General features: G+C 39.9%; 1 pseudogene; it reads right to left on the bottom strand.

The window, feature by feature from the left end:
* The window catches only part of LOC131765179 (centrosomal protein of 78 kDa-like), a 93,324-nt pseudogene extending 68,461 nt beyond the window's left edge, over nucleotides 1-24,863 (bottom strand).
* Between the last annotated feature and the right edge of the window lie 74 nt (nucleotides 24,864-24,937).

The raw sequence follows: 24,937 nt of genomic DNA, 5'->3' as shown, positions 1-24,937 counted from the left end.
AGTGAAGTTTCAAAATTTTACTTCCATTTAGGTCTCTTAATATTCCCCAGTTTTTTTTGTTTTTTGGTTTTTTTTGTGGTACGCAGGCCTCTCACTGTTGTGGCCTCTCCCGTTGCGGAGCACAGGCTCCAGACGCACAGGCTTAGTGGCCATGGCTCACGGGCCCAGCCACTCCACGGCATGTGGGATATTCCCGGACCGGGGTACAAACCCGCGTTCCCTGCATCGGTAGGCGGACTCCCAACCACTGCGCCACCAGGGAAGCCCTTCCCAGTTTTAAAGTATGATTTTCTGTAGTATTTCCTTTATCTACATTGAGAACCACATCAGATGGTATTATAATTTTTGCTTTGACCATCATATAGAATTTAAGAAACTTATGAGGTTAATGATAGTCTCTTATATTTACCCCATTTGTTTTCACCCATTCCATTGTTCCATTTTTCTTTCTGAAGTTCCCAGTCTACTGTTATTGTTTTTTTTATGTTTTCATAACAGTAGGTGATATCTGGGCTTTCCAGTGCCATTGGATATGAGTTTCAGGAAACACTGAGCCTGGCTCACTTAATGCTATTGAGTTGGAGGGTCTGTATATGTTGGGCCTGTTGGCACAGCAGATGCTAGCAGATTAGGCTAATGTTGATGGGACCAGTGCCACAGGAGGATGGGTTCCCATTCAGGCTATGCTGCTGCTACAGTAAATCAAGTCCCCCTCTATCCCAAGTGTGGGGCAGTGACCTGCTGCTGTCACTGCTTTGTATTACGCTGGTTTTGCCTCAGGTGTGTGGCGGGATCCCTTGGAAGCTGCTACTGCTGTCAATCACAAGGTTAAATTCATTTCAGAAGTACTTAAGTATAAATATATAGGCTGGCTCTTGTAGGACCTCTGTTTTTTATTGCTTTCATACAAATTACCACAAATTTAGTGACTCAAAGCAGCGTAAATTTATTACCTTACAAGTCTGACATTGGTCTCAATTGAGTAAAGTAAAAGTGTTGGCAGGATCGACAGATGAATGTATAAAGATGTGGCATATATATACAATGGAATATTACTCAGCCAAAAAAAGAAATGAAATTGAGTTATTTGTAGTGAGGTGGTTTGACCTAGAGACTGTCATACAGAGTGAAGTAAGTCAGAAAGAGAAAAACAAATACCGTATGCTAACACAATATATGGAATCTAAAAAAAAAGAAAAAATGGTTATGAGGAACCTAGGGGCAGGGCTGGAATAAAGACGCAGCCATAGAGAGTGGACTTGAGGACACAGGGAGGGGGAAGGGTAATCTGGGATGAAGTGAGAGTGGTGTGGACATATATACACTACCAAATGTAAAATAGATAGCTAGTGGGAAGCGGCCACAAAGCACAGGGAGATCAGCTCTGTGCTTTGTGTCCACCTAGAGGGGTGGGATAGGGAAGGGAGGGTGGTAGGGAGACGCTAGAGGGAGGAGATATGGGGATATATGTATATGTATAGCTGATTCACTTTTTTATGAAGCAGAAACTAACACACCATTGTAAAGCAATTATACTCCAATAAAGATGGTTAAGAAAGAAAAAAAAGTGTTGGCAGAGCTACATTCTTTTCTGGAGGCTCTTAGGGGTGTTTCTGTTCCCTGGACTTTATCCGCTTCCAGCGGTCACTTGTAGTCCTTGACTCAGAGTCCCCTTTCTCCACCTACAAAACCCCAAATTTTGCATCTTTCTGATTCTGCTTCTATTAGGACATCTCTCTTTCTCTTTCTATAGTTGGGAATGGTTTTCTGCTTTTAAGGACTCATGCAATTAGATTTGTTCCATGAGGTAATCCAAGATAATCTTTCTACCTCAAGGTCGATAACTTCAGTCATATCTGTAAAGTCCTCTTTACCACGTAAGGTAACATATTAATAGGTTCTAGGTATTACGGTGAGGGATTTTTAGGAGCCATTATGCTGCCTACCACTCCCTTAACAAGTGACCTTGAGAAAATTACTGAGATTTTTAAAGCCTTACTTTCCTCAAACATAAAATGGAAAGAAAGATAACTAGTTAATATCGTGAAAGTGAAACAGTATATATGAAATCAACTAATTCAGAAAATAAGATTTCTTCTTTTTCTTTATGATTTACATGATTCTCAGAGTTCAGTTACTTGAAGAGTTACATGTTTTTAAACAGAACTAAGGAATTTCAGGTTTCAGGTGCTGTAAGATTGTCTGAATTATCTGAGTAACAATTAGCTAAGCACAGGTGGAAAGCATTTGATTTACTCCCTGGTGTTCTTTATCTTCTCATCTCACTAAATCCATATCCCTTGTCTAGCTCCAGCCAGTAGAGTCAGAGCTTGTTTTACTGTTTAACTAAAGTTCAATTTAAATTCCCTCTACATCTCCAGATTCTCAGCCCTGGTTGCATATTATAATCACCTGGGGAGATTTCAAAAACTACTGATGCCAAATTTCTACCTATCCTGGATATTTGAGGAGGGACCTGGAATGAAATGCTCTAGCTTATGGTTTTTGGAGCCAAATGATAGTCTACACTGAGCCAAATCATTTGCGAGATCACCTCTAAAAAGGAACTTATCTGTGGTGACTAATGCTCTTCCTTTGTCAGTATGCTTGATTTGTCCCTCTTTGGGGGAAAAAAAGAGGGGGAAAAAACCCCCAGCACTTTGGCTCCCTGATGCTGTGGAATTAGTGTTGGCTCAGAGAGCACATCTTTGGATATCCGTTCTCTCCCCTGCTTCCTTGCGTGAACTTATATCCTTGGGCAGTTTTTCATCCACTACCCTCTTTTGCTTCTAATCTTAGCAAGTAAAGTCTCCCCTTAATGAAACAACATTTAATGAGAATTACCGGGAGCAGAGGTCTGTTCCAGACCTATCTTATGTTAGCTAAAGCAGATATAAGTGATGTATTTTTGGCATTCATCCTTGTGGGTTGGAGAGAGAAGACAGAATTTTCTCCTTTTAGGTATCATCTGACTGGGCAAATGGGCTCTTTCCCTCTGCTGCCTACCATGTAAAAAACTGAGGGTGTTACCTCTAAAAGGTTCTTCTAGGTATCAAAATAGTTCAGATAAGTCAAATTTCTCAGTAAAAGATGACAAAACTATGGCTTAGGTGGTTAATTTTACATGTCAATTTGTCTGGGCCACCATGCCCAGTTATTTGGTCAAATATTATTCTGGATATTTCTGTGATGGTGTTTTTGTGTTTTTTAAAATGTTTATGTTTTATTTATTTATATTCTTGGCTGCATTGGGTCTTCGTTGTTGCACGTGGGCTTTCTCTATTTGCAGCAAGCGAGGGCTACTCTTTGTTGTGGTGCACAGGCTTCTCATTGCGGTGGCTTCTCTTGTTGCAGAGCATGGGTTCTAGGCGCATGGGCTCAGTAGCTGTGGTGCACGGGCTTAGTTGCTCAACGGCATGTGGGATCTTCCCAGACCAGGGCTCGAACCCGTGTCCCCTGCATTGGCAGGCGGATTCTTAACTACTGTGCTACCAGGGTAGTCCCTGTGATGGTGTTTTTGTATGAAATTTATATTTAAATTGGTGGTGGCCTTTGAGTAAAGCAGATTATCCTCCATAATATGGGTGGGCCTCATGCAATCAGTTGAAGCTCTTAATAAAGCAAAGACTGACCTCCCTGTTGCAAAAAGGAATTCTGCCAGAAGACTTACAGAAATTGAACTGCAACTCTTCCTAGAGTCTCTAGACAGCCTAATCTGCAGATTTTGAATTTACCAAGCCTCTATTATTGTGTGAACCAACTGTTTAAAATCTCTCTCTTTCTCTATCTTTATATAGATATGGATATAGATCTAGGTATCAATATCTAGATCTATATCTATCAATATATATGGGCACATTGTATACACATGCTATTGGTTCTGTTTTTCTGGAGGACCTTGACTAATATAGTGGCCCATATAAATAAAAGGATGAACCCAAGTTCACCCAGGTAGAAAGTAGTACAATGAGAACTGGAACCTAAGGCCTCATGACTCATTCCGCTGTGAACACTGACCCAGAACTGGGGTCCGCAAACTCTGGCCCACTGACTGATCAGATCTCGCTTGACTCCTGGTTTTGTACATAACGTTTTGCTTGAACACAGCCGCACCCATTCACTAACCTATTGTGCATGGCTGTTTCTGTGCTACAGCAGCAGATGGGCAGTTGCAACAGAGACGTATGGTACACAAAATCCAAAATATTTACTATCTGACCCTTTACAGAAAAGATCTGCTGACCCTTGCTCTAGGATGCCATCTGATTTTTGATAGCACCGAGGAGAATAATTCATGCACATTGGGTTAGATTGTTAATCTCATGTTCTCCTTAGGACAAAGATCAAAGATCTTTTAGATCAAAGATCTCGTAAATGCTCACCCTTGCAATAACCAGCTTGGGGCGCATTGTCTGAGGATGCAGGAATATTTCTTGACAGGTCTTTCCAATCCACACTGCTCCCTGACTATGGTTCTTAAAACCTATTTTTAAAAAATTTTTTATTGGAGTATAGTTGATTTACAGTGTTGTGTTAGTTTCAAGTGTACGGCAAAGTGAATCAGTTATACATATACATATATCCACTTTTATTTGTTTAAGAGTCTTTTCCAAATAGCCCATTACAGAGTATTGAGTGGAGTTCCCTGTGCTAATAAGAAGAGCAGGTTCTTATTAGTTATCTATTTTATGTATAGTAGTGTGTATATTTCAGTCCCAGTCTCCCAATTTAGCCTCCCTGCCACAATTCCCTGGTAACCCTAAGTTTGTTCTCTACATCCGTGCCTCTACTTCTAAAACCTGTCTATTTTAACCAGCTACCACTCATTGCTTACTGTCTCTGGCTTCATGTACTTGATAATAAACCTACTTCTTTTTCTATCCTGGATGACATGTTCCAAGGTCTGAGATAATATTTTATTCTACATAATTTGTCCTTGATATTGTCTATCTTGGGGTCTTCATCTATGTCCCAAAGAAGACAGTCACACTCTGTCTTCTAGTACTACTAATAATACCACATTTTATGGCATGAGTTTGACCCAATGCACTGAACTATCCCTTTTAAAGCTGTAGGCAACCTGTCACTGGGTTTTAGCACAGGGGTAGAACTCAGATTAGTGTTCATATTTAAACAGATCTACTTGAGCAGAAACTTTTTGTCTCACCATTTTATTACACAAGTAACTTCTGTCTTTGCATCTATGATGTAAATATTTTTAATTTCCTAAATTATCTGAAAAATTATTTAGAGCTTCCGTTTCAGTAGGCATTGGAATTGCTGTGTTATGACTATTTCATTATTTTATTTCCAAATGTTAAATTAGGCTTCAAACTTTGGCCAAGAGTAGACAGGAAAGGGTTTAAAAAGAAATGGAGAGTGGAAAAGACTTCTGATGCAATGGAGACTTAATAAAGATTTGATTTTGAATCAATAATTTATAATAAAGGTTTGACTTTGAATCAATAATTTATGTCATTGCAAAATAGCTCCCTGGTAAAATTCCATTCTTTGGTAATCATTAAGTACAGAAATTAACAATCAAAATATGGAGTGCTCTTCTTCATTTTCTAAAAAGAAACCTATATCTAGATGAGAGGAGAACTCATTTCATAACTCAGGCTCTGGACTTATGACTCCAAGTCCTTTCTTCTTTCAACCATACCTGCGAAGTTTCTGTCTAACTTGCTGAGCATGATGTAATGGCTTCAGCTTTCATCCCCTTCCTCAGTATATAGCTTGGTGACTACAAGTAAGGGATATAAAACTTGAGAACTTGGGTTCAAATCTTGACTCTAAAATTTACTTGTCTAGTACTCTCGAGCATGTTATCTGTTTTTGCCTCAGTTTTCTCATCTATAAAATAGAGATAACATTACTTCTCTCAGGGAGTTGCTATGAGGGTTAAAAGAGAAAATTCATACAATGCAAGAATTGATCAGTTCTTGGAACACAATAAATACCGAAAAAAATGTTAGCCATTATCAAGGGCCCCTCATTTTATGGATAATATAGATTAGTTTATATAGGTCTAATATTTACATATACATAAACATTTTGTACCTATATGTGTGTATACGTTCTTCTTAGAAATTGAGCAGTCAACATTCACATCTCAAAGTATGTGCTCTGTGAAATGTAGATCTCCAGTGCTATAGTTATCTACTGCTACATAATAAAGTCCGAACTTAGTGGTGAAATAAACAAAAATTTTAATTTTAATCTGTGCCCAGATTCTGTGGGTCAGCAATTCAAACAGTACACAGAGGAGATGGCTTGTCTCTACTCCATGACTGATGTCTGAAACCTCAGCTCATGAGGATTCAAATGGCTGGGGCTGGAATCATCTAGATAATTTTAATTCACATGTCTGGCCCTTGAGATGGGATGACTTGAAGACTGGGCCCAACAAGGACTGTTGACTGGTGTGCCTATAGATGGCTGCCCATGTGGCTTGGACTTCTCATAACGTGGTAGTTAGGATTCAAGATAGAGTATCCCAAGAATGAGTGTCCAGGGTTCAAGCATTCCCCGAGAATCATGCAAAAGCTGCATGACCTTTTATGACCTAGTCTTAGATGTTACATAGCATCACTTTCATTATATACTATTGCAGGCGTTGGAGATCTTTTTCCATAAAGTGTCAGGCAGTCAATATTTTAGGCTTTACAAGCCATACAGTCTCTTTTGCAACTACTTAGCTCTGCTGCTGTGATGTGAAAACAGACACAAACAATACATATACTAAGGAACATGGCTGTGTTCCAATAAAGCTTCATTTACAACAGCCGGTAGAGGCCTAGATTTGGCCCACCAGCCATAATTTACTGACCCCTGCTCTATTGTTTGAAGCTATGGAAAGCCTGCCCAAATTCAAGGGAAAATGCCCACATCTAGATGTGAAGAATGGCAACGAATCTGAGACCCTGTATTAAAACCACTACATAGGGGATATTTCTAAGAGGATCTGTCTGCATACCTTGTTTCTCCCATGTATGGTGAATATGAGGTATTGGGACATCTTACATCTCTGTAAGCCTGGGTCAAGGTCAAAGTTGGAATCTGAACTTAATGACCTTGATTTCTGGAATAACTGGTAACTCTAATTATGATTTCCTTACACTCCTTACCCCAATAAATATACCACAAAAGATAGATTTCAAGTAAACAATTGCTTTATGGCAGATTTTTATGAAGTCTCCATTGACTGAATTATTCCATTTTGGTTGGAAAGCATGGGTTTTGTTTCTTTCCTAAAGAGATCTGCAACTTTTCAGATGTGGCATTTCATTCTACTGAGAGGATGATGTAGGTTTTTATAAACAGAAAAAGCAGGGCAGGCTGAGTTCACTCAGATCATTACTAATGCTTACAGGAATAACCGAAACTGGAATGCAGGCTTCCAGGTTTTCGTGTCCTGTGCTCTTTCCAGTAGGTGCCATTGTCTGCTGGGCCTGGCAGTAATAATTTTTGACTTTTACCTCTCTATGCTATTGTGAAGTGGTTTTGGGCTTTGTTAGCTTTCTTATGAGTTTGTACTAAATTGTGTCCATAAAGTAGGCTGAATTCCTCAGGGAAGGATGATAGCTGTTACTGTGTTATTACTGAAAATGCTGTGTTGGTTACCTTATTTTCCTTTCTTTTGTCCAGCTGTATCCTGAACTTAAAAGTTATATTATCCGAAATGAAAGATGTTCATCTGGTGGAAAACACTAATTTAAGGGATGAAAATTCCTGATGATTGCTTCAGTCAACCCTTAATAAACACTGAGCTTCATTAGTAAATAGACAACTCTCAGACCTTTCCCTTGGCAGAGGTCACATTATCAGGCTTTGTGTTGATTTCGCATTCTGTTCGTTAGAGATAGTTCCCTGGTGGCGCAGTGGTTGAGAATCTGCCTGCTAATGCAGGGGACACGGGTTCGAGCCCTGGTCTGGGAGGACCCCACATGCCGCGGAGCAACTGAGCCCGTGAGCCACAACTGCTGAGCCTGCGTGTCTGGGGCCTGTGCTCCGCGGCGGGAGAGGCTGCGATAGTGAGAGGCCCGTGCACCGCTATGAAGAGTAGCCCTCGCTTGCCACAACTAGAGAAAGCCCTCGCAGAGAAACGAAGACCCAACACAGCAAAAATAAATAAATTAATTAATAAACTCCCACCCCCAACATCTTCTTAAAAAAAAAAAACAGAACAAATTAGAATAATTGGCTGGTACAGGGAAAGCACAAAGAACTTTTTTCTATTTTTGTGATGCATCCCGTAATAAAGGTTGAAAATGAGACTGGAAGTAAGAAACGTGAAACTCAGAAAAGCAAAGGAGAGAGGATATTGTTTCTTTGAAAATATTCTTTCAGTGTTGGCCCAGAAGAAATATGAAGCTGAGGAAATTTTTTTTTAATGATGATTTTTGTGTTAACGATGTGAGTATGGAATTAGTAAGAATCAGGAAGCAAGCATCCTTTTCCACCAAGGACTTGGGAGCAAATGAAACCATAAATACTCCCTGCTCTTGGAAACACTTTTGGAGCAGTAATCAGAGAAGGGTAAAGGTAAAGCCTCAGGGCAGAGGTGTTCAGAGCAAAGGGATAGGAGGAGAACAAAAGGAGAGTGGATATTTTTAGCGCTGTCATTTTGAAATTTACCTCCTTCTGATTCAGTGCTGCTTTGCTACTGTGTTGGTCCAGTGGAAATCCTCAAAGCAGGAGCAGCCGTATCTTAAAATAATAAGGTTAGAGCAAGTGACTTTAATCCAGGTCTCTTTAGCTCAAGAGCACAGAGGAGAGTGTGAGGAAAGAGTGAGGCCACAAGGAATTGTTCACTGGGAAAATTTTCCCCAAACTTCACTAACTGGGAGAAATTGACCACTGGATTATGTGCCTTGAAGGAAAGCAAAAATGTTTAAAGCAAAGGGCGTGGAGCTTGTTTAGAAAGTGAGCTCTATCATTTGGTCACCCGCTGATGATAATAGCATTGGCTGAGACCTGACCATTTACAATAAGGGCACTTTTGTAGGTAATAGGTTCCAGGAGGACCAGAACTGAGTAGACTTAAAAATGAATATTTGTGGATTGTCTGAATGAGTGGATGTGTGTGATTCATATCCTATCTGCAGGTCCTATGCCCTACAGTGGATTTTCAGTGTCAGATTGTGAAAGTATTTATGACGGGGATTGGCATTGTTCCCTATCTAAAGGACTTTACATTGACATCCCCAAATCCTCATAGGAATTACTTAACAAAAAAATATAATTGGATTCTGTATAATTTCTAATTTATAAGCTGGCCAGAACACTGGTATTTCAGCCAGTCCTCTGGTAGTTCCAATGATGTCCCCATGATCACCCAGGCATAATCAGAATGGCTTTAGGATTTGGGAGCCAAAATGTTCCTCAGCATTTACTGCTTTGCTAGTCCATTTAAGAAAATGGACTATTGAAAAAATAGCTTCAGACACAATATGGCATTTTAGGATTTAGCATGAAATCTGAGAAATATAGAAGTTTTCTGAAGCCTGCAATGGTAAAGTTCCCTCTGCTACTGAAGTTATTGTCTTTAAACAAAGATTCTAAATCAGTAATGCTATATATATATATATATATACACATATATTTTTAAATGATATTCTGGTTAATTTCCTATTCTCTCTAGGGAAGTAATTGGTTGGTTGGTATGAGAGATGGTGTGGCTTCCAAAAGTGAAAAGTATTATTTTGTTGTAATTTCTGGCTACCTAAGGATGGGAGAGGCCCAGGACACTGCAGTCAGTATATTATGTGGAGCAGGTTATATTGTGGTTTATTTATAAACTTTTACATGTTTATTTTCTATACAAGTTTGTGTGCTCCTTTTTGAGTTTTGGTAGATAAGTGTTTTGTAACTTTGGAATACTTGGAGTTATATATATATATATATATATATATATATATATATATATATATATATATATCTTTATATATTTTTTTAACATAGTAGTTAAAGCCGTGGAGAGTGTACTAGTCTACCTAGGTTCAAATTCTGGCTTTACCCTGTGACTTCCCTGTGGCTTCCTCTGCTCACCTATTAAAAAGGAGTATAATAAGACTGCTGTGTGAGTTATATACTAAGTGCTAATTAAGCATTTGCTATAATGGTTATGTATACTCGAAGGCAAGGAACTTGCCCCTTGATCATCTCTGTATTCCTAGTGCTTAAGAATTCTTAGTGCTTTTCTAGTGCATTGTCTTAGGATAGAGATAGCTCAGTATAGTTCTTCTCACTATAAAGTACTGTTACGTTGAATGTCTTTGCTTGTGTACTAATAATCTGTGACATATCTGCTGAGGACAAGGAAAGGAATAGTTTTAAAACTGCAATGGATAACAAAAGATTGTATGATGTAATGCCTTTATTATGTAATTATAAAACTAACAAATGATCATGGCAGAAAATCTGAAAAACTCCTAGACAAAATAGAGATCAACAAAATTTGGAGTATCTTTCAGAGTATAGAGTTGTCCATGAATATTAGTGCTTTCACATTTTCCAGGACTTTAAGTAGACCTGCTTCTTGAAAAGAGTCTATTCATGATATTTTATTTTAATGATGTGTTCATCATGGGGGCACACACACACAGAAATCTGTTAAAAAAAAAAAAAAAGACATGTAAATCACTGATGTTCCAGACAGCCACATGAAATAAAGTGAGAAAGGTCAACAAGCTGAAAGAATGTAGAGTAGCATCTCCTTAATTGCTTACATAATTCTGATAATTACCTCTTTGTGGATAAAGTAACTAATGGGGAATCTAATTCAAGAAAAATGTATGAACTTTAAGCCTTCTTGAAGCCAAGTATTTCTTTCCACAAAAGGTTACTTTCCACTGTCTTGCTTCCTTATTACCTGACAGGGAAAGAGTATTGTATGGCAAAGGATCTTCCCGAAGGAGGGTGCTTCCCACACTGCTTGTCATAAATGACTTCGGAATTACTGTTGCTGTATTACCAAAGTCTTAAACTAGGGTATTTTTGACAAATGTGGTCCTTAGTTAATTTTTAGAGCTACAAACTGTCAGATGGCTCTGAAATTAACAATTGTCTGGCTATTCTTCAGGGTGATCACAATATGGTAATGACCTTGAGGTATCACTAAAAAGCAGGAAGGTGTGAGTCTTCCTTTGGTTCCAGAGTGAAATGCGAGTTGGAGTTGGAAAAGAGGCCGACAACCAAGTGATAGAGAAGGAAATGTGAGGTCATTAGTGAAAAACCAGGTTTGAGTTAAGGTGAAGAGGCAAGAGGAAATGGTCAACTGTTACAGTATTACAAAGATCATCAAGAAGCATATCCATGAATGTGGTTTGTATTGCAATCTGCTGAAAAATAGACAAATATCCTGGCCTGGCCTTCATGGAGATTATATTTTATTGATTCTGATAATAGATTATTGTTGAAATGGGCCTCCTATAAATTATAACCATGCAAAGGCAGCAAGATAATTTTTTTTCTTTATATATGTGTTTCTCATTCCTACTCACTTCTCTCTTAGGGGAAGAGAAAATCACAAAAACCAAAAATGTCAAATCTCAGCTATTCATTTTCAAAATAATTTTTTTCCAAATTCCAATGGAGGCAATAGGTTAACTGTTAAGATTTGTAAGGCTCAAAAAGCTAGCTACAAAGTGTAGCCAAATTTTATTCCATAAATAATAGCTTTGGAAAGAATATGTGATGATGCAAAGTTGGAAAAAGCTGGTTTTTCTTCCGTAAATGAATTCACTGTGTTGGGAGAAGAGGCAGAGAAGAAATCAAAGTCATTAAACATGGGGTGAGTTTTTCTGATAGGGGACTCTAGTGCTTTAAAATAGACTAGATAATCCTAGGGATAATCTGAGGGTAGAACAGACCAATGCCTCATTTCCAATCTGGTACCCTGGAAGAAAACAGTGTATTTCCTTTGAGGTCTTGAGAGGTTTTTCTTCTGCTTTGTTTTGTTTTTGGTTCATTTTATAATCAAACTTATTAAGGTATCATTTACATACAATAAAATGCAGACATTTTTAGTCAATGGTTCAGTGACTTTTAATTAATGTATACATTTGTATAACTACCACCCCCATAAAGATCGATAACAATTCTAAAACCCTAGAAAGTTTCCTCCTAGGCTTTTGCAAAAGTATCCCCATCTCCCACCCCAAGGCAACCATGGATCTGTTTTTTATCTTTAGAGATGAATTTTGCCCAGTTTAGAATTTCATGTAAGTTGAATAATACAGTAGGTGCCCTTTTGATCTGGCTTCACTTGCTCAGCATATGGTTTTTGAGAGTCATTCATGCTGGGATGTTTTAAACCAGGACTTTAGCCTGGGTGGCTGATTTTGTCTGAAGGCACCTATAGGTGCATCTGAGTCTCTGGCATTGGCAATGTCATTGTCACTGTCTGTACTTGGCTTAGTATTTTCAACTTTACTAAGAAGCACAAGGTTGAAGTAAGGAAGATCACTGTCAGTATAATGGAGGTGAAGTGGGTTCTGTTATATAATATTCTCAGCATAAACTGACCTGCTTGGAATCACTGTGTTGATAAATCGACAAGGATACTCTTCCTCCAAAAACCTTGATATTATAAAACTTCTAAAGGACGCTGTCCTAGGACTCTTTTAGTTTTCATTTTTTTGGGAAACATTTCTGGAAAATACAAATGCTCACAACCTGAGGGAAGCAATTATTCACCTGAAGGCTAACTCTGGTAAAGCTGAGTTGTCTGACCTTTACATGCTGATAGAACCCAAATAGCCTTGCAAAACAATGCTCTCGTATTGGATATAAGCATATAGATTGTTTAAGATGGACATGTATATGCAGTAAAGTGAAAAAACAAAGAATCTCTGAGTTTCCCTTGCTGGTTTAAAAATTTTTTTTCATTTAAGTTTCTACAGCATATGCTAATAGTTTAGGGTAACCTCAGGTTAGTTTTAGGTCCACTCTTTAAATAAATGTTGAAGTACTCCACACCCACCTTTTTTCTACCTTCCTTCTTTTCTTCCATCTTTCCTTTCTACCTTCTTATAATCCATTATACTTAATCCTGCATTTGTTCAGGTGGCAATTAGTGTAGGAAAATTGAAAGCAGTGTGAAATTTTGCTGTTCAGAATGCATGTTGACCAAATTCTATATTGAGCAAAGGTCTGAATTTACCCACAGTAACCCTTTCTCAGCCTCTTTAAATAAAGGCCATAGAAACTGGGCTATATAGAATATCCTGACAGGTATGTAGAATTCATAGCAATTGCCCTCAAAGAGCTTACCTAGCGTAGATGCATATGAATGCATTTAATGATTGCTTTATTGGCAGCAGTGCCAACATACACAGGCTGTTTTGTTTTATATCATTATCATTACCTGCTGTTTACCACTGTATACATTGCTAATGGTGTGGTTTCTATGGCTTGTGAATTTCACGGCCAAATAATATGTAATTTATTGCACACTCTGGAAGATGGAGACTCCATAAATTTTCATGTGCTCTTTGCCCCCCCCCTTTGGAATGTATTACACTGAGATCAGGCAAAGTAATAAATTTATTTCAAATGTGCGTGATAGCTAAACATCAGGACTGATGAGCAATATTTCTTCTTCCAGCAACATAACAGTTTTTAAAGACTAAGCCATTGAATGTGGAGTTACTGAACATGGGACTCAGTTCACTGGGATCCCTTCTTAGAAAAATAAAGGAAAACTTGAATTGGATATGTGTGGCTTATTCAAGGAGTAAGTAATCAGCTACATGTTGGTGAACTTAATTTGTCACAATCGTTTAGTATTTTATTAACTCTCTTCCCCTTCTTCTCCTGACACTCACGAGAATGGATCATGAGTATCTTAAAACATACTAAGTCGTCTTCCATCCCTGTTAATCTAACTACAAAAGCACACTTTCCTTATCCAATGTAACTTACTGTCTTTTAGAGTAGCTGTGGTTTTAATTCTCTACAAAAGTAAAACCAGCAAAGAGAAACATTTTCAAGGAGCCACCACATTGTAGAGTTTTAGAAAGAAGACTTTAGAATTAAGGGCAAATATATCATTTTATAGCTAAAGCACCTGAGGCCTAAAGTAGGAAGGTAACCATCGAGGTCAGGGAAGGGTGCTGAAGATCAGGTTTCAAGCAGAGAAAGAGTCTACAGAGACTCAATCTGAGCAGGTCAAAAACTGAAATGAGACCACGAATGTTCTGGGAAGGCTGGCATCTGGCCTCAAGTGTGGGATTCAGACAGGGAGTGGGCCCGGGGGGAACTGAGCTTCTGCAGTAGGCAGAGAAGTCCACCTCATCTCCGGAAAGTGCCACTGACATCAGGGAGTTGAGGGGAAAGAGCAATGAATTCCAGACCACCTGAGAAAGCAGGCCAATCTGATTAACTCTGAATTTAGGCTTATTTCAGATACTTCTTGAGAAAGAACTTGGACAAGAGCACGTCCCGCACAGTCTCTTTAAACCCATGCCCAGTATTTTCTGGTGGAGCTGCTTAAACCCTCCAAGTGACCCCAGTATTTTAATCTCACTCTATATTTAACTCCGACAATTCTATGATTGATTATTTAATGGGCAAATAAGTAGGGTCACAAAAGAGTGTGAATGTATTTTACAGGATGAGGATGGGTGGAGTGGAGCAGTCTGGAATAGGACACCAATAAAAAGGGATCTTGGTAAATAAGAACGTCTATTAGAAATGGAGAGGAATTCGCAAGGAAATTAGTGCCTGGCACCACGCCCTTCTCTCTGCATGTTTAGAAACTAGTTTCTAATTTTATTTTCATAGGAGATGTCCCTGTGATGAATCGTCTTTTACCTCCATACTATTTATCACATGGACATATTGTGAAGTTTGTGTGAGAGAAAGCAAGTATTAGAATTTGTCTTGCAAGCAGCTATAAACACTTCCTGGAACAATCTAGGGTAGAAGGAAAAGGAAAGGAAGGTGGAAACAAAGGAGAAAGACAGCTAATGATGCTGGAGTCTCTCCCTGGAATTTGTGGTATCTCTTTTTGAAACTAAGTACAGAAAGTCAGAACTTGACTGATTGTTTCTTGATCACGGTTTGTTTTCATTTTTGTTTTTTTCTTGCTCTCTTATCAGTTATTCCAGCCAGTGCTATGTCATTTTCAGTTTCAGTAAGCATGCCTGTCTTGTTTCCATTCGCATTATTCATGCAAACGTTGATTGAACTGATGACTTTGAGTTATCAAGGAAATGTTAGATACACCAGTGGATACATGTCTTAATTTTAGAAAAAAAATTACCGAGTGAAGGTTAAAATAACTCCTCTTAAATTTGTCATTAAAAAAAAAAAAACTTCTCCTAACATACAATACCTCATTGCCTAATAATGCCAGATAAATGAAGAATTCCTATATATTCATGAATGCAGGCTAGTCTGTATATTTTTTGGCAGGTATGACTGTTACCGAGGGTAACGGCCTAGTTTGCTGGCCATGTCCTGTCTCCTAGAAAGTTGTAGTTTCTATTGTCTTTCAGTTGGACCATTGGATATCAGAGGTGAATTTATAAAACTATACTTCCTTTTACACTTACTTTGTTTTGTTTTGTTTCATTTTGTTTTACTTGAAGTATAGTTGATTGACAATGTTGTGTTTCAGGTGTACAGCCAAGTGATTCAGATATATATATTTCTCTTTCAGATCCTTTTCCATTATAGGTTATTACAAGGTATTGAATATAGTTGCCTGTGCTATACAGTAGGGCCTTGTAGTTTATCTATTTTATATATAGTTACACTTACTTTGTGTGATCCAGGCTGGTCAGACCACATGATTTTCACTTCTGATACAATTTTTCAGGTCCAGCCTCAAATCTTTGATAAGAAGATATTTTAAAATAAGTTTAGCATGTGTGTGCTCTAAATCCAACAGTAGTTATTAGAGATATGGTTTTGCACTAGGTATTCCTCTCTTTTTTGTTCTTGGCCAACCAACTGAAAATTAGCTTTTATTTTCTGGTTGGTTTGCTAGATGTTTATGACTATAATAAAAGTCTTAAATTTTGTCTCATATCTTTAAAACACAATCTGAATTAGCAGTGGATATTGTGCTATACATAGGGGCTTTGATATAAATATAGTTTCTGACTTCAAAAACATATAACCTAGAAGGGAACACAGACACATATGCAGCAATTATGGAAACTGCATTTGTTTACTAAGTGAAGTAGTACTGAGATGGATAAAGTGCTAGCAAGCCTTGAACAGCCAAATCAGCTTCAAAAGTAGATGTGCAGTTCTTTAAAAATATTTTTAACATTTTTCCAGCTACATGTAGAATATAACAGCATAAAAACGGTATGGGTTTTATTTTAAGTAATTGAGCATTTTGACATCCTCATAATGAAATTAAATCCAGAAGGAGGTTTCTCTCCATGATCTCTTGAAATGGTCCTTGATCATCCACAATATTTCCCATCATCACAAAGGTGGTACCAAGGGCAGGAAACTCCAACATTATTAAAGTTTCATAAAGCAAAGTCAATTTTAAGAATATAATGTCCCCAAACTGATAAAGGTCTTGACAGATAATTTCAAGGGAAGCATAAATTATTTTCTGTTTGTCAGAGGGCAAAAATATTTAGGTTGAATTAATGCATGGTAGAGTTTTTGAGTGGAGTGTCCTTAAAATATTATGTAGATCTGTACTGTCAACAGATGCTAGCCACATGGCATTATTTATATTTCAACAAATTTAAAAATAAGATTAAAAATTCAGTTCCTCAGTTGCATTTGCCATATTTCAAAGATGTTGATTAGCTCCATGTAGCTATTGAATACTGCATTGCATGGTACAGATATAGAATATTTTCATTATCACTGAAAATTCTATTGAGCAATACTAAAATTATACCCAGCTAGTCACAGAGAAGGCAACCAAGTCTCAAGGAAATAATATAACTTCCCCAAGGTCACACAGCTGTGTGTTTAAAGAAAAACAAAATGACACAAAGGAAATAGTAACAGAGGCATTAAACCCAGTAAGTTTCTGGAGCAGTCAAAGTAAGGTTTAAAAGTGAATACTTACTTAACTGTTAGCAGGGTTGAAGCTCTTGATGGTTGGTAAGATCTACCTGCCTGAATTTGGACATTAGCATTTTATGCAATGAATTAAAGGCAAAAAATCATTTCAGCGACTGGCTGCCAGCTCCATATTTTTAGTCACTGCTGTGTTTCCAGATTATGTTTATCACTTTCATATACAGGGCACCACTGTGAAATGTGATGGTTTATCTGACACCAGAGAAATCAAGAAATCTTCTGGGGTTACGGCTATATTTGAAAAGGTTGATTTTTAAATGCATCATGCAGACTGGCCCTGTTTTAAAAGAGATTCCTGCCATCAAATAATCAAAATGTAAACTCTCTTCTCACCTTGCAAAAGTCAAAGATAGTCCCTGCATTGTTACTATTTCGTTGAAATCCAAATATTATTTTTCCATTCTCTAACTTGTTTTCCTCACAGTGTGATCAACTATTGCTAAGGAAGGAAAGGTTAGATTTATCAATCAAAGTTTGCTAAAGGCCCCCTAGGTAACTGAACCCTCAGGAGGAACAATCCTCATGTATTCTTCTTCTGTTGTTTTCAATATCTTCCTAAAGAGTCATTTCAATATATTTGGTTCTGTAGCAGAGGTTCTGTGAAGTGCTTATCTTCCTCAGACGTCCAGAAAGCCTGTGAGTCTGTGGGTAAAGTTGGGTAAGGAGAGAGAGGGAAGGAGGCTAGAGAGAGGCTCAGTGCTGAGATAAGGACAGTGTTCGAAAGCGTCCTGGGGGTGAGGCTGGGGTGCACAAACACCCACGACGAATCCAGACAGAAACTGAATAATCAAGGGGATGACCACTGTTAAGTCATGTGGTCACCTCTCCCTCTAGAAATAAACATTGCCCTCAGGAAGTCTCCTCCTGCCCCAGAAGAGCATTAGGAAGGTCTGGAGAGGGGGATTATTGGAAGAAATGGAAAAAGCAGGTTGATGGGATTAGCCTGGAGCAGAAAGACGAAGAAACCCAAGCCAGTAGATGGAAGGCAGACTTTTCATGGAAGTCTCCAAACCCAAGTCAAGTTCTGGGACCACCAAGTACAAGTCAAAGAGTGCTCATCTAACCCCTTTGGGCCCCCATGGGAGTGGAGGAAGACTGGACAGAGAGGGAGAAGGGGCCATTGAAGGTACAATATTTACTATGGGATTTAACTCCTGAAAGGCCTCCCAGTAGCTTCAGACCTGCTCAAGAATCTTTCCTGTCCTGCTGGTTCGCAGTGACTGGCTCACAGCTTCAAGACCTCCTCCTCCTCTGCCAGATGGAGAACTATTTCAAACATCCTGCCTCTATTTTGTACTGTAGCAATGCAGACAGGAAACCTGACCCCATTTTCAGGTTCTAAAGAGAAGTTCTAAGTACCTGAAAGACTGAGGAACATGGTGGCTTTTATTTAAGATGTGGAGATAGAGAGCACATACCTGGACTTGGGCCTGCAGCAGCACCAAATTGCACCAAGAGTTCCCTTTGTTTTCTCTCCCATCTCTGTTTCTCCTTTTCTCTCTGCTGGATTAGCCACGGGGACTCCAAGTTCTTCATTGTGTGGTCCTGGTACCAAGATTCTCCTGGGAATTATAAAGCTATTCACCTTCTACATCGAGCACTTCTTATTTTTTCCCCAGCAATGAAAGTCATCATTAAGAGGAGTCAGGGTGCTAGCTCTTAAATATATCTTAGTCATCCCTTTGTACATTAAATGCTCTTTCTTGGAGACTGCTCCTGACATGGTGTTCACCATGCTCTCAGCTGGCCTCCTGAAGTTCTGCCCTGCCTTCCCCACCAGGTACAGTTCAGGAGCTGCCTACCTCAGGGTGATAGGTTCTCTTCTAGTTGCTTTATTCCTTTCCCTTTTACATTTAGAGAATATAATTTGAATACATAAACTTCTCTGTGACCACAGCTTTATTTGCAACCCACAGGTTTGGTTATGGCATATTTTCATTCTCATTCAATTAATAAAATTCTAATTCCCATTGCAACTTTATCTTTGACCTACATAATGATCAGAAGTATGTTTTTAATATACCCATGGGCGTAGGGTGAAAGTAGCCATAACTACCACGTAAACAATGGGTGTGACTCTGTTCCAAAAAAACTTCCTTTACAAAACCAGATGACGGGCTGGATCTGGCGCACCAGCCATAGTTTACCTATCCCTGATCTGTACCATCAAACTATTAAAAAGGCTTCATGTCAAATTATTAAATAACTTTAGGCCTAAAAACAGTCATTATAACCACTGTAAAGTTGTTAAGGCATTATTTTAAAAACTGTATTTACAAATTGCTGATGTACTGATTTTTATTAGTTTAAAAACTACAGCAGCTAATAAACACTTGATTCATTTAAGTCTTGAAGACTATAACGGCATAGTTTCTTCACAGTATTACAACAAATGTTTTCAGTAACTAAAATACATAAAAGTATTATTATGTATTATATATTAAATCTCTTATTTCTAAAATTAAGTGGACTATCTTTACTAAATGGTAGAATCCCAAACTGAAAACTGGTCATATTCTTTCAACAAAAGGAAAGCTGCACTCACATGTATCAAAAGACAAAAATTAACTGCCATCTGTATCAATATATTAATGTGCTTCAATCACATATGTTTTCATGAAATTTTAAACATAAAATCACCTTTAAGATCTAGGCCATGTGATCTGCTCCCTGCCATGTCAGATTACACCCCGTGAAGTTTACTTAAGTGTGATAGAATTCTTGTCAATCTTGACTTATTTGCTTTTCTTGAGTCAATTGGAGGTTTATAGCCACATTCTTTTTTTTTTTTTTTTTAATATTTTTATCCTTTTGTATGTATGCGGGCCTCTCACTGTTGTGGCCTCTCCCGTTGCGGAGCACAGGCTCCGGACGCGCAGGCCCAGCGGCCATGGCTCACGGGCTCAGCCGCTCCGCGGCACGTGGGATCCTCCCAGACCAGGGCACGAACCCGTGTCTCCTGCATCGGCAGGCGGACTCCCAACCACTGCGCCACCAGGGAAGCCCTATAGCCACATTCTTAAAATCATTAACTACAATCTTCCCAAACAGGTAATTGATGAACTGATGCATTCTAAAACTTGTCAGTAACAAAGTGTTATTCCAGTTTACAGCAACAGTTTAATTCTATTTAGGTACTAAAACTGAATACACTGAATACTGCAAACTTTATTCCCAATCACTCAGTAAAGTACTACATACTTTAGAGACAAAGGAAAAAAAAAGAAAAACCTAAAAAGCATAAGACTCTTCTGATTTTCATTTCCAATGATACATGCCAATCTTGATGATCAATCAGCGATATACATGTCAACTATAAACCCAGTATTTTATTAGGTGCTATGCAGTATACTAGAGCCATAGAAGAGAGAGGACCTCAAACCCTTTGTTCCCTCAAATCGAAAGGCAGGCTTCCTGACCCCTCCAGACCACTACTGGACACACGGAACACACACTAATGTTTCAGGACCCCAACCAACAGTCACCTGCTTTGCGATTACTTCCATGACACACCCCCACCAACACCACTGAGTTTGCTGCTCCTACGGGACGTTACATATATTTCCTATTTTAACACATACCACAGTGCATCACAATTATGATTGCAGATAGATGTTTTAACAATTTAAAGAAAATGATGACTTTTTTGCTCTTTACATCTTGCTATTTCCCTTCCCATAATATTTCTTGAAGAGAAACCACAAAAATATAGACAAACACACAAAAAAACCAGAAAATATACAAAATGTGTGGTTTGTGGCTTAACACAAAGTTAAGTAAAATTAGTTCAGACACTATCCAGCATGACAAACTTTCATGGTACAAATGAGAATGGACCAAGGTTTGAGCAGGTACAGGAGACAATCCAGGCATGAACCACACCAAGAAAAGGTAGACAGGAAGTAACATGGTGTGTAGGAAATCACGAAACCAGTCTGATGGGAAGAGACTTAAATGAGACTGAAACTCACTTTCTAAACCTCCATCTCCAGTTGGACAATTCGCAGGACACAGGTGCACCAAAGTGGCCAATTTATTCAATCCCTTTACTGTGGAGGAAGAGTTTAAAATTTTACTGGTTTAGTTTGCCCCAAAAGCAACTATCAAATGTTGGCAGGACACAGTGAAGGCTTACCTCTGTTAACATAGTTAAGTCTCTCTCTCTCAAAACTAGCCCACTAGCTCCAGGTTCCTCAGCGCACCCGATGCACACAGCGTTTAAGAGCTTTACACAACTGGAAGGTCACATCTTTATTTATCGCAGGAACAGGACTCCTGTAAACTTTCTGTCAGAACCTAAAGCAAAATTATTGTAAAATGAGTGATTTAAACCATACATTTTATCATCATTAAAAAGAATTTTTTAAAAAAGCATCTGCTCTGTGCTGAGGATTAGAAACGACTCCTGCCCTTAAAGCCTTAATTAAGGAGGGACATGTGTAAACTCAAAATTTCAATCACATGAGATAAAGAAACATAACCTTTATGCAGAGGCTCCTTTGGAGTCAGAATGTTATATCGAAGTGATGGCTTCATGATAACCCTGAAGTAGAATGAAGAAAGATGAGGCTATGCAGAGTTGGAGGAGGAGGTGCATTAACTGCACAGGGAGCACCTGTGCAAAGACACTCAAGGCTGACACCTGCTGGGAACAGTAAATACTGCAGGTGGCGATGACTAAAGGCCACGGGTCCAAGTGTGAGAAGAGACAGAAATGAAAATAGAGATGTTGGCCGAAGCAAGCCTGGGAGAGAGCATGGCTTGTATCCCACAGATGAGGAGGCCCGGGGCTACGACTGGCTGAGTAAGGTGCCTCCGCTGATTAGAAAATGGTGCCCCGCTGCTGAAGGACCGATTAGATAAAGGCAGTGATCACAAAAAGCTCCCCTTCCTCAGGGCCAATCAGGGCCAAAGAGCCCCATGAGGCTTGGCCGAGCACAGTGCAGACAGACTACATGCCTCTGTGCAGAGCACACGCTGGGCGGCTAGTATGCACTAACTCTGTGCGGGCAAGCCATTAGGAGCATTATTTTAGGCATATCTTTTTATGTTAGAAGATGTTTCGACCCGAGTAGGCAGAGGAACTTAGAGGAACTGAGCCTAGCGGCTGTGAAATCACCCAGGAACTTCTGCCATAGTCCAAGCAAAATGTAATATGGATGAAGAACCAAATTTAGGAGGAGGCCAAAAACTACAAGCTGGACCCACTGGATTGAAGACATAAAGTTCAGTGAAGGAACTCTGAAGAGAATGGGCTCTGCAATAAATTTTTCTTAAATTCAATGTAAAATATTAGACAAAATTAAGTAAAGTGTCCTTTAAGGTCCCTTCCAGCTATAATTTCTTTTCATTTCTACGTTATTACTCTGGTTAAGTAAAGTCCCTTCAGAGGTACAGAACAGTTCCTACACCTGAATGGGATGCAAAGAATAATCTGACTTCTCACCAGGGGATGAGTTGAACTGTCCTTGCAGGAGAGATAACAGATGGTGTAAACCCCAGATCCTAGAAAAGGGGCCAGGCACACGATAAGTATTCAGATTTTTGAAAACAAATGAACAATCATTTCCTCTCCTAGATCTTCACACCCTTCCTCTGCTGGCTACTTTCTCTCAGCTTATAAACATCCTCAGATATACCCACTTAAAAAACTCTCAGACCTATGATTCTCTGTATCGTCTTGTGGGTAACCTAAGTATCTCCCAGGCCTTCAAACACCTGTCCTCCCCAAAAGCCCAGATCTGTACCTTAGGCCCAGACCCATCTACCAAGCCCCTCTAGAGGACTGAAGATGAAGTAAGATTCTCTCCGCGCCCCCAATCCCCTCATACTGTGCTCTGTATCTCACAAAAAGATGCAGCTGTAAACTGTCAACCATGCTTGCTGCCCTCCCTTTTCTAACTGGTCACCAGGCCCCACCCATTCTGTCTTGGATCTCCAAAATCCAGTCAAACCTTTTATAACTTAAGTGGGACCGTTAGATTACAATTCACCCTGCACCCAATCAACTGCCTTCCACCTGGAGGTCTGAGAGAGCCTCTAAACCAGAAGTCCATCTCATTGTTCTTTAGGGTTTCCCACAGCCTTCAGGATAAACATCCAAACTTCTGACAGAACAAACAAGATCCCTTTCTGTTGGGCCCCACTAGGTTTCCAGTATCAACTCTCATTTCTTTCCCAAACCCTGAGTTCCAGTCCTGTACATTAGTTTTGCCATATTTTCTTATATTTCTCAACCTTTGACACACTGCTCCCTGCTGCCACCCCAGGAGATTCTATTATCCTTAGAAAGGAGGGCAAGAAGCCTACCCTGAACTTTCCCTTTTAAGATTCTGTGCTCTGCAATGGGGAAAGGTGGGGGGAGAGATAAATTAGGAGGTTGGGATTAACATATACACACGGCTATATATAAAATAGGTAATCAACAAGGATCTACTGCATAGCACAGGGAACTGTACTCCATATCCTGTAATAACCTGCATGGGAAAAGACTGAAAAAGAATGGATATATGTATAACAGAATCACTTTGCTGTACACCTAAAACTAACACAATATTGTAAACCAACTATCCTCCAATATAAAATAAAGATTAAATTATAAAACAAAAACTGTGCTCTGTAACACCAGAACTCACTTCTTCCAGAGCACTGACTACTATGCTTGTGTTTACCTTTCACCCAGTAGAAGGGAAGATTACCTAGGGCAGAAGCATCGTCTCCAGCAGCGCTTGGTTCTGACAACTCATTCAAGTGCCAGGATACTTTACACACATAACGTGCTTAATTAATTCTAAGAACCCACTGATAGAGTGGCTTTTAATGTCATTTTACAAGTGTGGGGATTGCAGTTCAAAAGAAACTTGCCCAGGCCACAGAGAGCATAAGCCCTGGAATTCAAACCCTAAGCTGCCTTCACACCGGTGGTCTTTCCACTACATGATAGGACTATTGAAAAAGATTGTTGTTTTCCTGAGCCCTGTTTTAATGGAAAGGAAATGAAGCGGGGATATATCCATTTCCTAATCGCTTTGGTGTGTACCAGGCAAAGTCATTCAATAGACCAGGTAACATCTGTGCAACAATGAACGATGCTCCAAACTGTGCTAAGTGTTCTACATTGTAGAGTCTACCAGCATTAACAGAGTGAGTCCTTGTAACTGCCACAGAGACTGGGTCCTGTTAAGCCCATGCTACAGATGAGAACACTGAGACCTAGAAGCCTTAAGGCACTCGGCCGGGGTCACCGAGCTGGCAGGAGTCCTAGTCCGGATGCCCTGTCTAGTGCACACACACTCGTGCACTGGGCACCGGTTCGAATACCCACCCTCCACCTTGTACCATCTAAAACCCCACTTCGCAGAGCTCACACGAGAGCCCCTGGAAGCAGGAACTACAAACCTGTCTAGCCAAGCCGTGGCTGGAAGAAGCTCTGGATACAGATCAGGGGCAGAGGCTGCTCAGGAGTGGCGCCCAGTCCACCCCGCGGAGGTGGTTGGCGTTAAATCCACCAGGCCCTCCCGCAGGGAAGTGCGCACGGCGGGCAGAGGCAGCGAGTCCTGCAGCGCGCACAGGTGCTCACAGTGCGAGAAGAGGTCGGCCGCGCTGTCCCGGCACAGCTTCACCGAGTGATCATGGCCCGCGCGCGGCCTCGAGGACGCTGGCTGCGGACAGGATGTCCACACCCGCCTGGGGGCCCCGGCTCGCCTCTCGGCCCCTAGTGCTCCCACCGCCCGGTGGCTGCGGCCCCGCAGCGTGCGCAGGACCGGCGTCGCAGCCAGAAGACATAGGGCCATGGGCTCCAGCTAGGCCGGAACCGCTATGCCGCGTTCCCCTGCCTCCGCATCGCCGGCCTCAAAGCCCTCCGCCC

Source organism: Kogia breviceps, chromosome 11 (assembly GCF_026419965.1).
Source record: "Kogia breviceps isolate mKogBre1 chromosome 11, mKogBre1 haplotype 1, whole genome shotgun sequence".
NCBI classification, from domain to species: Eukaryota; Metazoa; Chordata; class Mammalia; order Artiodactyla; family Physeteridae; genus Kogia; species Kogia breviceps.
Note: the sequence above shows the minus strand (reverse complement) of the source record. Positions and strands in the feature narration are given on the sequence as shown.